Here is a 16,038-nt window from a genome sequence, read left to right on the forward strand (position 1 = left end):
CAGAATGGAGAAGGTAGAGACATTTTTTTCCCCATCTTCTCCACATCCGAGAAAATTGGAACACACTCTTTACGCTAAGGTCACACGACCATATTTTTTCTCATCTGCGAAAGTCTGTCCAATTATTCTAATCACACTCTGATCAGAGTTTGGTAAAAGTTTGATCAGAGTGTGATCCATTTTTCTTGGATGTGGAGAAGATAGAAAAAAAAATGTCTCCATGCCTTCATGCTGTCAGTCTGTGAAGGTCAGACTGTATTCAGATGTCATTCGAGTGTGGTCAGACTGTTTTGATGGACACATTGACTTGCATGGCCAAGTGCAATAGTCTGACATGTGTACGCACCCATAGGCGATCCAATGTTGTGTCTGATCATGCTCGGACCTAATATACACTTGTCTGCACAAGCCCTAGAGCACCCCATACACTTTAGATAACTGTCAGCCAAGCAATTGTTATCATTCTGGATTTCCAAAAACACAGGCCTGTTTGGCTGGGAGTGAAATGATTTTCAATGGGGAGAAGGGAATATGATGTTGCCAGACACCACTACCTTCCTTGGTGGATACTTAGGCCCTCTCTGTACACTACAGCACCTGGGCCTCCTTTTACCCAAGGCAAAGACTCTCCCATGTAAGGGTACGTTTCCACGTACCATTAACGCAGCACTTCGGACAGAGCGGAAAACCCTCTCTGCCCAAAGCGCTGCCCCCTTCTGTACGTGCTGTGAATCCGGATGTGCTCAGTGAACACATCCGGAATCATTGCATCGTATCCATAGAGTTGGCAGTTTACCTAGCAGAGACTGAGCGTCTCTGCAAGGTAAACCAATATGCTGCTACATTCTCACTTGGACTTTTTTCCAGCCAATCTTGGTGCCGATAGCGATGAACACGGTGAAAGATTTCACCAAGACATTGCGCTGACGGCGAAAAGGTGCCAGGGAAAGTGGAGTACGTCAATGATGGCTGACTATTGCTGGCATCTTATTTGAGAAGCATCTGACATGGATTATAAACAAAAGTTGTCTGCAAAACACTTTTGAACAATTGCTTTTGCTACTGACATCAATGCACATGTATGTAGTGTATCGGACGTCATAATGTAAACTATAAACTGTTGTTTCTTTACCCCTTACTACCAGCTGACGGAATAGTACATCAGATGGCAGTATCCCCCACTTTGAGGTGGGCTCCGAAGGTGCCCGCTGTCAAACTCTGACAGAGGGCATTTAAATGCACTTCCGGATGCTGGTCCGGAAATACGCACAGCGACGACCCCCGTCACGTGTTTGGGGGTCATCGCTGCATTGCCATTACAACCAGGGGTCTCCATGAGACCTCTATGGTTGTTGATGGCAGATTGCTATGAGTGGCACCCTGTGGTCGGCGCTCATAGCAAGCCTGCAATTCTGCTGCATAGAGGTGATCTGAGCATCACCTCTATGTAGCAGAGGCGATCATGCTACATAGTAAAAAAAGTGTTTAAAAAATATATATGCAGTGTATACATAAAAGTTCAAATCACCCTCCTTTCGCCTCAATCAAAATAAAACAATAAAATAAAAAAAATCAAACCTACACATATTTGGTGCGTTCAGAATCACCACATCTATCAATAAAAACTAAAAAAAGGATTAACCTGATCGCTAAACGGCGTAGCAAGAAAAAAACAAAACGCCAGAATTATGTTTTTTTTGGTCGCCGCGAAAATGCAATAACAGGCAATCCAAAAAAGTATCTGCACAAAAGTGGTATCATTAAAAACATTAGCGCGGCACGCAAAAATAAGCCTGCACCCAACCCGAGATCACGAAAAATGGAGACACTACAGGTATCGAAAAATTGCCCATTTTTTTATTTAGTAAACTTTGGATTTTTTTTCAACACTTAGATAAAAGAGAACTTAGACATATTTGTTGTCTATGAACTCTTAATGACCTGGAGAATCATAATGGCAGGTCAGTTTTACATTTAGTGAAGCCAAAAAAGCCAAGCAAAAAACAAGTGTGGGATTGCACTTTTTTTGCAATTTCACCGCACTTGGAATTTTTTTCCCGTTTTCGAGTACACAACATGGTAAAACCAATGGTGTTATTCAAAATTACAACTTGTCCCGCAAAAAATATGCCCTCACATCGCCATATTGACGGGAAAAAACAAAGTTAAGGCTCTGGAGAAGGGGAGCGAAAAATGAAAAAAAAAAAAAAAAAAAAATTCGAAAAAAGCTCCGGTCATGAACGGATTAAAAGCCTTACGCGATACAAACTTTTGGAGCACATGTTCGTGTTCAGCATATCAAAATTTATAAGATATAACAAAATTTTCTCTGGGGACAAGAACTTCTCTGAAATTTGTTGCGCAGTGTTATTGTAACATAACTTTTTTTTTACACTGCGTTTCATATCAATCAGGCTCTGTTAAGATTTTGTTTCATGTTAATGTCAGCGTTAAAAGTGTATTCCTCTATAATTATACCTTCAATGTATGCCACAATACAGGTGTACAGGGGCATTTGTCGACCGTTGACTTTCATTTGATAAAATACTACGTGCAATATGATTTTCTGCTGTAATCCACTTAAGTTTATGTAAGATGATCATTTGAGAATCAAGCCCAACATGGATTGTGGACAGAATGCTCAGGAAGAACAAACTGTTCTTGTGGAAGGAGCTTGTGGGTCGGTTACCATCCTGGATTGGTTGCTTGTGATGTCTTGTCCAGTTGGCGGCATTAGTTACCTTACGTAATTGAAGTTCAGGAAAGGAAACCAAAACGTAGATCGGCAGATATATCTTCTGGGAGACTAGTTGATGCTGTTTAACCAACATGGCATTTTTTCCTGTTTATTCTAATTGCTGATAGATCGCCAGGCTTTCAGAACCTTTACAATGTATAATGAAGAATTAGATACATTTTCCAAATATGTTACATGTAATAAAAGCTAAAACTGGCATCAGTATTTATTAAATGAACTGGGGAAATTTAGGCAAAAAAGGGCCTTTCTTCTGCTTTAATATCAATCTGTAGGATGACCTAGTTTGGTTGATTCTAGTCAAGTTCTTCCCGCTCTTTGTTGTCTTGAAGACTAGTCTATGGCTAGCTAATGTAGTCATAAATACTGACCATTAGTATTTAGGCATGTTGTACTACTGTATATTATGTATCCAAAATGTGAGAAAGGAACACAAAAACAACATCAAAGCAGCGCAAGAGGTCAGACGTTATGGACACGGCAATAACATCAAGAAAAAACAAGTGGAGTTGTGTTTTCACGTGATTCATTCTGACTCATAACTACTGCACCAAATCCTTGTTGGAAGTTAATCATTTCAAAGAACAAGACTCCTAATTGTAATTGTGAAATCACAATCTAGGTTCTTATGAATTCATGGGTCATCTCCTTCATTCATTTTAAGGACATTTGTGGTTTTTTTTTTTAAGGACAAGTACACGTGAAAAATAACAAATACCTTTTGCTGCTTAAAAAGGAAAAAATGTTACGATATACTGAATTAATGTATTTAATATACTTATTGTTTATGTCATGTTTTCTTCATGTCACATGACTTAAAGCACACCTCCACCTAAAAACCAGGTTTAATGTTAAAGGGGTGGTGGTGTCATTTGCAGGGGCATGCTTGTCCCTGCTCACTGGGTAATCTCAATGCAATGCACACTGACAGTGCGCTCTCTTTCTGGATCTTAACTTCTCATCAAAACCAGAAAGAAAGCACACTGTCACTGTGCATTAAAAATAATATTGCTCAGTGACAAGATCCTGCTGAGCATATGTTGGAATTGCATGGTAGACCAAACACTAGCCCAGCCCCTGAAAAGGATGTCAATGATGACTCTTTTTTCAGGGTGAGGACAGACCTCAGCCTATAACCCTGGTGATGTCTCGTTTCAGTATCCCAGCATGCACTAGGGGTTCTCAAATGAAGCGTCATCAAGCAGGAAGTAAGTAAAAAAAGTGGATAGCGTAGTGAAGGAATGATAGGGACTTTAATGAAAGTATATTGAAAAAGAGATTTGATTCTGACATTAAATAGACAGACATTGAAGAATAAAATAAATGTTATTTTTGGACCGCCTCTTTAACCTCTCCAAGCCTTTGTTCAGCATAAGAAGGTATTTGCCAGGCATGACTACTAAAGTACTATGTGCACATTCAGACGATCTGAGGATAATGCTGTAAGAGAATGATTTTTGTCTTATGTTTATAAACAACGTGGTACATTTCTGGTTGTACAGGATTGGGAAAAGAAGACTTATTTTTATAACCCTACATGGACACTATATTGGAAAGCTTAAACATCTCTTCAGAGGGCACAGAAAGGGGCAGCCCATATCTCTGCCTCCTGAACAAATTGCAAGAATGACTGGAGGGAGGGAAAGGAAAGATTTTAATTAACTGCCTTCAGACCTCAATTTTAGCAAAACATTCCACTTTTAGAACCAAAATGGACAAATATTGAAGTGAGATATGACATTGTTTGTACTGTAAAACCTGCAACTCAAACCAAGCTCAATTTTTGTGCTTTTCTCTTTGTATTTTTGCATTTTGTGCAAGCTGGGGTGTGGCCTCCCTCTCCTGAGCTGGAAATTGTATATAAGGCTTCCCCAGACTGGTGTCTACTGTTTGGGACCCAGTCCTTTTGTCTGCCCTTGTTCACACATTGAGGTCAACTTTGACACAAGGCAAGATTTTTAATATTAGACAGTGTAGGACTATCCCGAACAGAGTTACCGTGTCGTGGTGGGACGGCTTTCATGCTACTTTTGATCAAAAACAGTATTACTAAAAACTTTGTATTATTTAGATGCACTTTTGCTTTTACTTATTTAGTTGCAGCAGGGTTTTTGCTTATTTTGTCTTTTGCAGGTTTTATATTTTATGGCCAATGTCAACATGCATTTATATGCTGCATGTGTGTCAACTCAAACCAAGCTCAATTTTTGTGTTTCTTCATTGTTTGTACTGTGTTGCAGAATATGTTGGCACAATATACACACAAAAAGAAATGTCAGAAAATCAGCTACCTAAAGAGAGTAAATGTTTAAATTTTTATTATTTAACCATTGTTTTAATTTTTATTATTTTATGGAAATAAGCAACTTTGTCATATATCTTATCAGATAAATCTGCTTCTTTTCCTCCTACACTGATATTTCATCTTCAAAATTTTTAATTTTCTGGTAAAATCTGTATCCATTGAAGACGGATATTCCCATTACTGAGATAGACGATGACAGCTGTAGATTCTATGTAGACGGTAGGAGGAGGGATGATCTCCATTATCTCTGCCTCACTCCTCCCGTCTACATTGAATGCTATCGATGTCACCTGCCATATCCTCTCTCTCAGTAATATAATATTCTGTCTTCACTAAATACAGATATTATTTTCATATTTAGAATTTTGAGAGTGAATGATCAGTCCAGGCAGTCCAGGAGGAGAAAGAAGCAGATTTCACTGATAAGATATAGGCGTCGGACAAAGTTTCATAATTTCATATGAATTGTTTATTTATGAAAATAAAATTAAAATGGCATTTACTCTTTAACCCCTTCACTACCAAGGGTGGTTTGGACGTTAACTACCGGGCCAATTTTTACAATTCTGACCACTGTCCCTTTATGAGGTCATAACTCTGAAACGCTTCCGTGGATCCCAGTAATTCTGACATTGTTTTCTCGTGACATATTGTACTTCATGTTAGTGGTAAAATTTCATTCATATAACTTGCGTTTATTTATGAGAAAAATGGAAATTTGGCGAAAATTTTGAAAATTCTGCAATTTTCCAACTTTGAATTTTTATGCCCTTAAATCACAGAGATATGGCACACAAAAAAGTTAATAAGTAACATTTGACACATGTTTACTTAACATCAGCACAATTTTGGAACCAAAATTTTTATCTGTTAGTAAGATATAAGGGTTAAAAGTTGACCAGCGATCTCTCATTTTTGCAACACCATTTTATTTTTACGGACCACATCACATTTGAAGCCACTTTGAGGGGTCTATATGATAGAAAATACCCAAAAGTGACACCATTCTAAAAACTGCACCCCTTAAGGTGCTTAAAACCACATTCAAGGAGTTTATTAACCCTTCAGGTGCGTCACAGGAATTTTTTGAATATTTAAAAAAAATTAACATTTAACTTTTTTTCACAAAAAAAATTACTTCAGGTTCAATTTTTTTTATTTTACCAAGTGTAACAGGAGAAATTGGACTGCAAAAATTATTGTGCAATTTGTCCTGAGCACGCTGATACCTGATATGTGGGGGGGAACCACTGTTTCGGCGCATGGCAGAGCTCAGAAGGGAAGGAGCGCCGTTTGACTTTTTCAATGCAAAATTGGCTGGAATTCTGATCGGACGCCATATCGCGTTTGGAGAGCCCCTGATGTACCTAAACAGTGGAAACCCCCCACAAGTGACCCCATTTTTGAAACTAGACCCCCTAAGGAACTTATCTAGATATGTGGTGAGAACTTTGAACCCACAAGGGCTTCACAGCGGTACAATTAAAAAATCATATTTTTTCCACAAAATGATCTTTTCACCCCCCAATTTTTATTTTCCAAGGGTAACAGGACCCTAAAAGTTATTGTGCAATTTGTCCTGAGTACGCTGATACCCCATATGTGGGTGTAAATGACTATTTGGGCACATGGCAGAGCTCTGAAGGCAAGCAGCGCCATTTGACTTTTTTGGCTGGAATTGAGATCAGACACCATGTCGCGTTTGGAAAGCCCCTGATGTACCAAAACAGTGGAAACCCCCCACAAATGACCCCATTTTGGAAACTAGACCCCCAAGGAACTTATCTAGATGTGTGGTGAGAACTTTGAACCCCCAAGTGCTTCACAGAAGTTTATAACGCCCAGGCGTGAAAATAACAAAAACAATTTTTTACACAAAAATGATATTTTTGCCCCCAAATTTTTATTTTCCTAAGGGCAACAGGAGAAATAGGACCCCAAAAGTTGTTTTGCAAATTGTCCTGAGTAGGCTGATACCCCATATGAGGGGGTAAAACACTGTTTGGGTGCATGGCAGAGCTTGGAAGGGAAGGAGCACCATTTGACTTTTTCAACGCAGAATTGGCTGGAATTGAGATCAGATGCCATGTTGCGTTTGGAGAGCACCTGATGTGCGCAAATAGTGGAAACCCCTAATTCTAACCCTAACCCTAGCCCTAGCCCTAACCCTAACCCTAGCCCTAACCCTAATGGGGAAATGGAAATAAATACATTTTTTTAATTTTATTATTTTTCCCTAACTAAGGGGGTGATAACGGGGGGTTTGATTTACTATTTATGGCGGTTTTTATGTTTGACAGCTGTCGCACGCTAAAAGACGCTTTTTATTGTAAAAATAGTTTTTGCATCACCACATATTGAGAGCTATAATTTTTCCATATTTTGACCCACCGAGTCATGTGAAGTCTTATTTTTTGCGGGACGAGTTGACGCTTTTATTGGTATCATGTTTGGGCATGTGACATTTTTTGATCGCTTTTTATTTCGTTTTTTGGGATGCAGAATTTACAAAAACCAGCGTTTCATGAATTTCTTTTGGGTGGTGCGTTTACGCCGTTCCGGGTGCGGTAAAATTTATAAGGCGGTTTTATTCTTTGGGTCAGTATGGTTACAGCGATACCTCATTTAGGTCGTTTTTTTATGTTTTGGCGCTTTTATGCAATGAAAACAATTTTATATAAAAAATAATTATTTTTGCATCACTTTATTCTGCGCGCTATAACTTTTTTATTTTTTCGCTGATGATGCTGTATGGTGGCTCGTTTTTTGCGGGACAAGATGACGTTTTCAGCGGTACCATGGATATTTATATGCGTCTTTTTGATCGCGCGTTATTGCACTTTTTGTTCGGTGGTATGATAATAAATCATTATTTTTTGCTTCATTTTATATTTTTATTTTTTAAGGGGTTCACTTAAGGGGTTAACTATTGGGACAGTTTTATAGGGCGGGTCATTACGGACGCGGCGATACCAAATATGTGTACTTTTATTGTTTTTTTGTTTTTTTTATTTCCAAAAAATGAATTTATTGGGGAATATTTTTTTTTTTTTTTTTAATTTATTTGGCGATTTTTTTAAAATTATTTTTACACTTTTTTTTATTTTTTTTTTACTTTATTACAATGTCCCAGGGGGGACATCACTGTCCTGTGACAGATCGCTGATCTGTCACATCACAGATCACTGTGACAGATCAGCGATCTGTCACAGGCACTGCACAGGCTTCCTCATGCCTGCGCTTTGCAGGCACTGAGAAAGCCAGCTTCCTGCAGGCCCCCGGAGGTCCCCGTCGCCATATTGGATCCGGGGACCTGCAGGAAAGGAGTCCTCCGCAGCAGCGCTGCACATTGCGCTGCCGTGGGGGGCTCAGGGAAGCAAGGAGGGAGCCCCCTCCCTGCCGATGCTTCCCTTTAACCCCCGGTACACCGCGATCATGTTTGATCGCGGTGTGCAAGGGGTTAACGTGTCGGGGCGGTCCGTGACCGCCCCTGACACATTGTGCCGGGTGTCAGCTATGATAATTAGCTGACACTCGGCCGCGATCAGCGGCGCTCACCACGTGGGCGCCGCTGATCGCGATGACGGAATATTCCGTCCATGATAATTAGGTCCATGGTCACATGGACGGAATATTACGTCATTTGTAGGTAAGGGGTTAATAGGGGATAATGTTAAATATAATTTTAGAACATGTTATGTTTTTTTTAACTAGTCTTTTCAAAAAATATATCCTGAACTCTTACAGTTTTCATATTAGATATTAAGTGTAAAAATAAAATAAATCATTTCATATTTTACAGATAGATTTCCGTTAAAATTTAACACCTCTGCTTTGTTCAAGAGCTGAAGGCAAATACCAATATCCACAATGACAATAGGGCATGTGGGTCGCCCTAGCTTCACCCAGGGCTGTGGGGTACTCGGGCCGGTGTCAGGGGGATGATGTGTCACAGCAGCGGAGACCCAGTCCATGGCCCTGGGGCCCAATATCAATGGCGGTGATGTTGGTAATGTAGTTTATAAGGAAAGTTCGTGACGCCACCCGTGGTGTTTGGCAAGTAAGATGGTAAGCCAGCGCTGCGTGCAGATCCTCTGGGGTTGATGGTGTGTCGCAGCTTAGATGGTGTAGCTCCCCACAGGTGAAGCTGTAACCCCAGGGCAGTGTATAGGTGGTTGGCACGGGGATGTAGCAGTGCCGACAGGGTAGGAAGCAGACACGACACAGCTGGGTGCAATTTCTGTACCTTTACTTGATAACTGCAGTCCAGGGTCCTGATTACAGATGGTATTGGAGCAGGCTAGCCTGGAAGCAACTCAGGGATTCTCTCTCACAGATGGGCTGTGCAGTCTCCTTCCTAGCGCTGTGTAGTGTGAAGCACTCCAGTACTCAGTTACTCTGAAGTTACTCCTGTCAGATGTTCCTAGAACTCCACTTGCACGGCAGAAAGCTGTAGCCTCTCTCTCTCCCTGGGACTCCTCTCTCTCTGAATCCCCGGCTCTCTATCCGTTCACTGTTGTGCCTCAAGTCTTAGTTGGGAGCAGGGCCTTTATAGCCTCCTACTCCTCGGGTATCTGTGGCAGGACCGTTAGTATCTGTACCACCATGGAGACCAGACTCCAGTTCTCTGCGCTCTCAAGCTGAGGGAGCTCGCCTTCTGCAGCTCAACCTCCATTCCATGTCCGCACACTTCACCCTCCGCAGACTAACTAACTCCCCTTCCTCCTGGCCCACAGAGAGCACTTCTCCCCTGAATCCTGGGTCAGAGCTCCCCCTGCTGGCCAGGAGTGGAACTGTGTTGCATGTATGGATTGACTGTGAGAGAGACCCATCATTGCCTCCAAGCCTGGCATTACCCTCCCCTGGAGGAAGGTAAAGCCAGTGTGGCGATCATACTCCTGGGGGCGCCACACATGGATATAAGTATGTCTGCATCTTCTCCATGCACTGTGATCTCTGCACATGCTACAGAGCATGCTCACAACTCGCTCTAATGTAAGTCAATACGTCATTTTCTGGCATAGTTTACTTAATTCTCTAAATGTTCGATGAAATGCAAATATAAACTGCTGCTGCAATTCAGACATGACGATTGTTACCAATCACAGTCTGGTTGCACACGATGTTCATTGCTATTTTCTCCTTAGTGACACTACTGTAAATGTTAGTGTGTTGAACTAAGGCTAGGTTCACATTTGCGTATGGAGGAGCTGTGGCTGTCTGTGGACTTCCTCCGTGAAGCTCCGCCGATGCCCGCACCTCCTCCTGTCAGCTCCGCCTATGTCCGCATACTTCTGCATGTGGCCTGCGTGCCCTATCTTTAACATTGGGTACGCAGGTTGTGCGGATGTATGCGGATGCCTCGGCATGCATCGATTTGACGATGCGGCGCCCGCATAAGATTCCAACATGATGCGGGTCGCCGCATCATCAAAATGACGCATGCGGAGGCATCCGCATGCATCCGCACGACCTGCGTACCCAATGTTAAAGATATGGTAGGCAGGCTGCATGCAGAAGTATGCGGACGTAGGTGGAGCTGACCGGAGGAGCTGCGGCCGTGGCAGTTTTTGTGGCAGTCAATCCAAACATATATAATTATATAATTATGGGAGAGTTAAAAGGGTTAATAAAGGTCTGTCGTTACTCTATGCAATGCAACGGAAGACTTTTGATTGAATCCAGACAGTGTGTGATGCGCATGCTGACAGGATTCACCAGTTTTGCCAGTGATAACTGGTGGTCACGTGATCACTAGTATGCAATCTCGGTCACCTGCCAACTAGACGTGCTTTCCTTCTCTCACTTCTTTTGTATCGACAGAAACAAGGCACATCTGTACGGAATGTGGCCAGAAGTATACAAATCGCACAGTTGTGGTCACTTGAATGTCTGCTATCACTGGCAATACCGGTGAATCCTGATAGCGTGCACACCATACATTGTCAGGATTAAGAAGTCTGCCCTCACATAGTCTGACTGCAGACTTTTCTCAGAAGACTCGACAACACCTTTAAGGGAAACCATTATATTAAACCCTTTTTAGAGTAAAATACTATGCAAACTAAGGGAAGATTTCTATCTAAATGATATGGAATTTATCACCTTTTTCTTTTTTCACAGATAAAATTATATATTGAAACGTTATTTTTTCTTTTCTTTTTGTATACTTTTTTATTCTGTTTTCTTTACATTATGGAGGCAGCCATCTTGCTCTGAGTTTAGAACAGCATCTTTTGGTAAATAATTTTAATGAAGGCACATACATTAAAAAATATTTGTACAAATACCTTATGAACAATACAGTATATGTTAACTATGCAAAGATGAACTAAATAAAACATTGATTACGGTAAATAAAATTAGGATTGTATCTAAAAATATACAGTACCCAGATTTGGGCTAAGACAATAATTATTGTGATAAGTTTATAGTATATTAAAAGAAATGCTACATAGCTGTAAAGAGGGATTATAATAAACTGATGTAAAAATAAGCAAAAAGACATGGAAAAACTCTTTCTTGAATAATTTATTACATGATATTTTTGTTCTGTGAGAGTTCATTATGGGTCAGTTAAGGCATTAGATCTGATGGAAACGTGCACTGATAGTGCAGAGTCTTTTTATACTGCCTGGGATAAAGGGATTAAGTTACAGGGTCCAAGGTCATAAGGAGCCGACTTCTATCTCTCTGTTCCCCTGTCAAATTCCTACATACTTATTTCATTATAGAAAGCGAGAATCTCCGCCACACATTATCGTAATATTTTCGTTCGGCATTTAAAAGTCGATGTCAAAATGACAAAACCAAATAATATAATAATAGATGTAATCTCTTCAGAAGGTTAAGGATGTATTAACTCATTCAATGTTAACAGATAAACCTGGAGAGAATCCAGTCGCAGATTACTCTTCCACTAAAAGGATTACAGAAAGATACAGGTCAAACCTCGAGAAATCAACACTTGCAAGATCGAAAAAGAGTCATAGGAAATGACAGCACATTGTTACAGATCTGTGATCCGGAGGCCTATAGTTATACATTCATTCTACGTGCACTATATTAATATGTTTATTTCTTGACCTTTACATCAAGGGCAGTGGTGAACATAGGGTGTACAGCTCTAGTTGGCCTCTTGAATTTAGTAATTATGTTCAGGATTATTTTTTCTCACTCCAGTTTATTGTAATCCCAAATATTTGCTGAAATATACTTTACACAATGTACCTTTTTAGCTAATTTTTATGTTCTTTTGGTCAATTCCTCACTAATGGATGGCTAATGTGACATACGTGTGCCTGGTGAAAAGTTTAACGAATGGTGACATTTTCTTAAAAGCAAGTGTATAGTGTCCTTGTCCCTGGTGACGACTGTAATGAATAGTGTGCTTTTCCCTATTGAATAGCATCACGTATAGTGTTAATTCCCTGTTGTGTAATGTAATGTAGACTAACCATTTCCTGGTTGATAGTGTGCTGTTCCTGGTATCCATTTCTTCTATGTGAGTAAAATGTATGATATCCAGGTTTATTCTGCTGGTCACATTATACACAATGGGTTGAGCCCAAATTCCATCAATTAATCTATGAAGAAAGAGAGAGATTTCTGCATATGAATTAACAATGATACAATAGATGATACAATTATACAATCATTAACAATTATGTAATAGAAGTCATCAATGTTGTAATATGGACTGATATTTCCAAAACTGCTTATGTCATCGCTGAATTACTCTTGTCAACATGTTTTTAACCTTGTTCAAAAAGCCAAGTAAACCTTGTATCCTCATCGCCTACATTTGGACTGTCAAAAGTCTTAAATGTTGGACTGGTCCGCAGGTGAAACTGCAATGAGAATTTAGAATAGTATTGAAGAATCAGCAGCTGCAAGAGCAGGGAGGCAGCTATCGGACACACCCACACTAACAACAAAGAAAGCAGAGCGGGTTTATTACCATCTCTGCCTTCCTGATCACTGTTTACACAGCCCAAAAGGTTTAGAAAGAACTAATAGCACTTCCCCCTTCTGTATTTGTGATCATGTCATTCATAATGTTCCGGGAGGGCACAGGTGCTTTTGGGTCTTAGCAGACCCTGATCAGTTGCCCTGCAACTGGGGCTAATATTCCAGCCTCAGTTACAGTGAAAATAAGCTATATAAAAATGTATTTAAACATTGAAATGCCCCCCCATGGTCTTTTATGACCTTATGGAAGGCACAATATGTGAAATAAGTTATAAATAAAAAAAATCCCCAAAATTCCCCACTAACCCAAAATGAAAATAATCTTTATAACCTATACAAAAAAAATTATTGCTATGGAAAGAGGGGCACAAAAATATTAATATAAAAATTACATACAAAATTAAACCCCATATATCACAAGATAAATGCAAAAAATTATTGACTAACAAATTAGAATTTTTTAGCAGTCTCTATAGCACATGTCTTAGATCGGCCTGGTCTTCAACTAGTTAATTCTAAACTACTGCTACTTCTGCAACATATAAAACAATTGTATACACTACTATACAGGCAAAAATAAAGGGTATGTGAATTGGTGATGCATAAAAAATCCATGGATCAACTTGTTCAAGCGATAATGCTAACTGACCCTGGGTGAGTAGGTGTAAATCCTGGGTATTACCCGTAGTGAGAAGTGCCAATCTGACAGTGGCTTTCCATGTGGGTATGTGGATCACAGTTTGCTGATTTTGTTGTTGTTTATTTTGTACCAAATAACTGGAAACTGTACAGTATCTGTGACTGTGATACACCTAAAAATTATTCATAGCACATCAGAAAATATAATGCTTTCTTCCAGTAGAAATGTATTATCTTTTTCAGTTGTCATTGATAGGAGTTTGATTATTATCTACAATCAGCCATTATATTACATGAGCTATCTTATTTTCTGCTATTTATGATGCCAGTGTAAACTTTAAATCATACTTATAATTTCAGGGAAATTTTTAGAGTAAGCTATTTTGCATGTGTACTTGATTAATAACTTCCTATATAACCAGCATATGACTTGGATAATATCATGATCATTTTTCTAGCACTTGACACCCTCTTCAGGCCCAATACCAAATTATTAGTTTTCTCCGCTCTCAACTCCAAATTTGACTGAGAATTACTGCTTAATGTTTCCCTTACATGGCACATATATAGAAGAGGAGATTATATTCCCCTATATCTCTGTAGAATAAAATAGCATGGAGAATATTATACAACAGGACTAGTCAGTGCAGATGTGACTCCTGCTCTGGAGTGAATAAAAATGCTTATTGGAAACTACAGAAAAAGAAGCAGATTTCTCTTATAAGATATATTACATGTTTCTTATTTTCATGTGAATCATCGATCTATGGAAAAAAATAATTAATTTCATATTTTGGTAAAGGTAAACTTTCACAGAAATTAAATTTCTGTTTAATCATCAATTGGTAATCATCACACAAGTTCTATAGTTCTTCCGCAGCTTAGAATTCTGGTACTTGTTAGGTGGCTGCCGGTCACATAGTGGATGGGAGATATGTATCACAGAGGTGCATGTCCTCTGTGACATAAACCATAAGTAATGCTGTAATACATACAGTAGTAAGAGTGGTTAATTGACTATGCTGCTGCTCACCATATCTACACCCCTGGGTGTGGTTCACAAAATAAAAGAGTATGTTTGTTTGACACATGTCATGTGTGAAATCTCCAGAATGCTGGATGCTATACAGTATGTGTGTGTCCTGGACTACTGTATATCTAAAAAATGACTTTGCTGGAACCTGTTTACTTTGTTTTGCCTGCACTGAAACAGCGTTTATTTTACTTTGCTTTTGGCATGGTTTATGAATATTCAATAAACCAGTCTAGACATTTAAATGTAAATGGTTTCTGTGTTACCTTACCATGCACCCAAGTGAGCAGCATTACTACATATGCTTAGGCCCCGATTAATTAAGACTGGCGATTGTCTCGTCATTCTTCATGAAGGGGGTGTGTTGGCGCGGATGCTCCTGAGTCATTAAGAGTTGCACACTTAGTGACATGCACCTCTATGTCACTTGGCCAGAAATCTTACTTCACTTGTCGCTCATCAGTTGTCGCTCATCACCACACCCACTACTCTCTCCACATCCACCCACTTGTCGGAGTTGAGGTGAGAATGGCATCAAAACACCAGAAGTCACATTTTTTTCACAACTTCAAGAAAAAATGCTTGACTTTTCAAAGCTTTTCTTGCCAGAAATCTATGCCGGCAGGAGGCGGAAATTTCCCTGTTACTGCTTCTAATATATCCAGTTCTGTCCCAATTACATCCATCCTAGTTTCAAGGGAAATAAGCAATAAAAAATAGAATACATCCTCCAAAGTTATTATAAGACCTTATGGGGGCACAATATGCATCATAGATGAAAAAAATAATGAAGGTGAAAAATAGACACATACTTTTCATTTTTCTTGACATTTTCCTCCGCAGAAAAAAAGGACTAAAAAAATAACCTAAATGTCCCATGTATTGCAAAAAAAAGGTGCAAAATAATTTGAATATGCAAACAAGAACTTTTTTTAGCGCCGTTAAAAACACATGCATGATAAAATCATCAGGAAGGGGGGAGGGGAAACGGTTAAGTCCTGAACTGGTTAAATTAGTACATATAGTATAAGTCCACATTCTGTGTAGTTTTAACATGATAAATTTAGTCAACCAAGGTCAAAAAGTTGATGAATTATACAATGGAGGGCATCATAAAATTTCCTAGATAGTGATGAGCGCGTATACTCGTTGTTTGGGTTTTCCGAGCATGCTCGGGTGTCCTCCGAGTATTTTGGCGTGCTCGGAGATTTAGTTTCTGTCGAAACAGCTGCATGATTTGTGGCTGCTGTACAGGCTGAATACATGTGAGGGATGCCTGTTTGTTAGGGAATCCCCACATGTATTCAGGCTGTCTATTAGCCATAAATCATGCAG

The 16,038-nt window shown here is 39.6% G+C and overlaps 1 long non-coding RNA gene across 1 annotated transcript in view; it reads left to right on the plus strand.

Moving 5' to 3' along the window:
- LOC141080795 (uncharacterized) overlaps nt 1-16,038 on the plus strand; it is a 142,844-nt gene that overhangs the window by 30,938 nt on the left and 95,868 nt on the right. The gene's annotated exons all lie outside the window — the stretch shown is intronic.

This window comes from Dendrobates tinctorius, unplaced genomic scaffold (genome assembly GCF_039654945.1).
Source record: "Dendrobates tinctorius isolate UK_male_01 unplaced genomic scaffold, ASM3965494v1 ptg000004l, whole genome shotgun sequence".
NCBI classification, from domain to species: domain Eukaryota; kingdom Metazoa; phylum Chordata; class Amphibia; order Anura; family Dendrobatidae; genus Dendrobates; species Dendrobates tinctorius.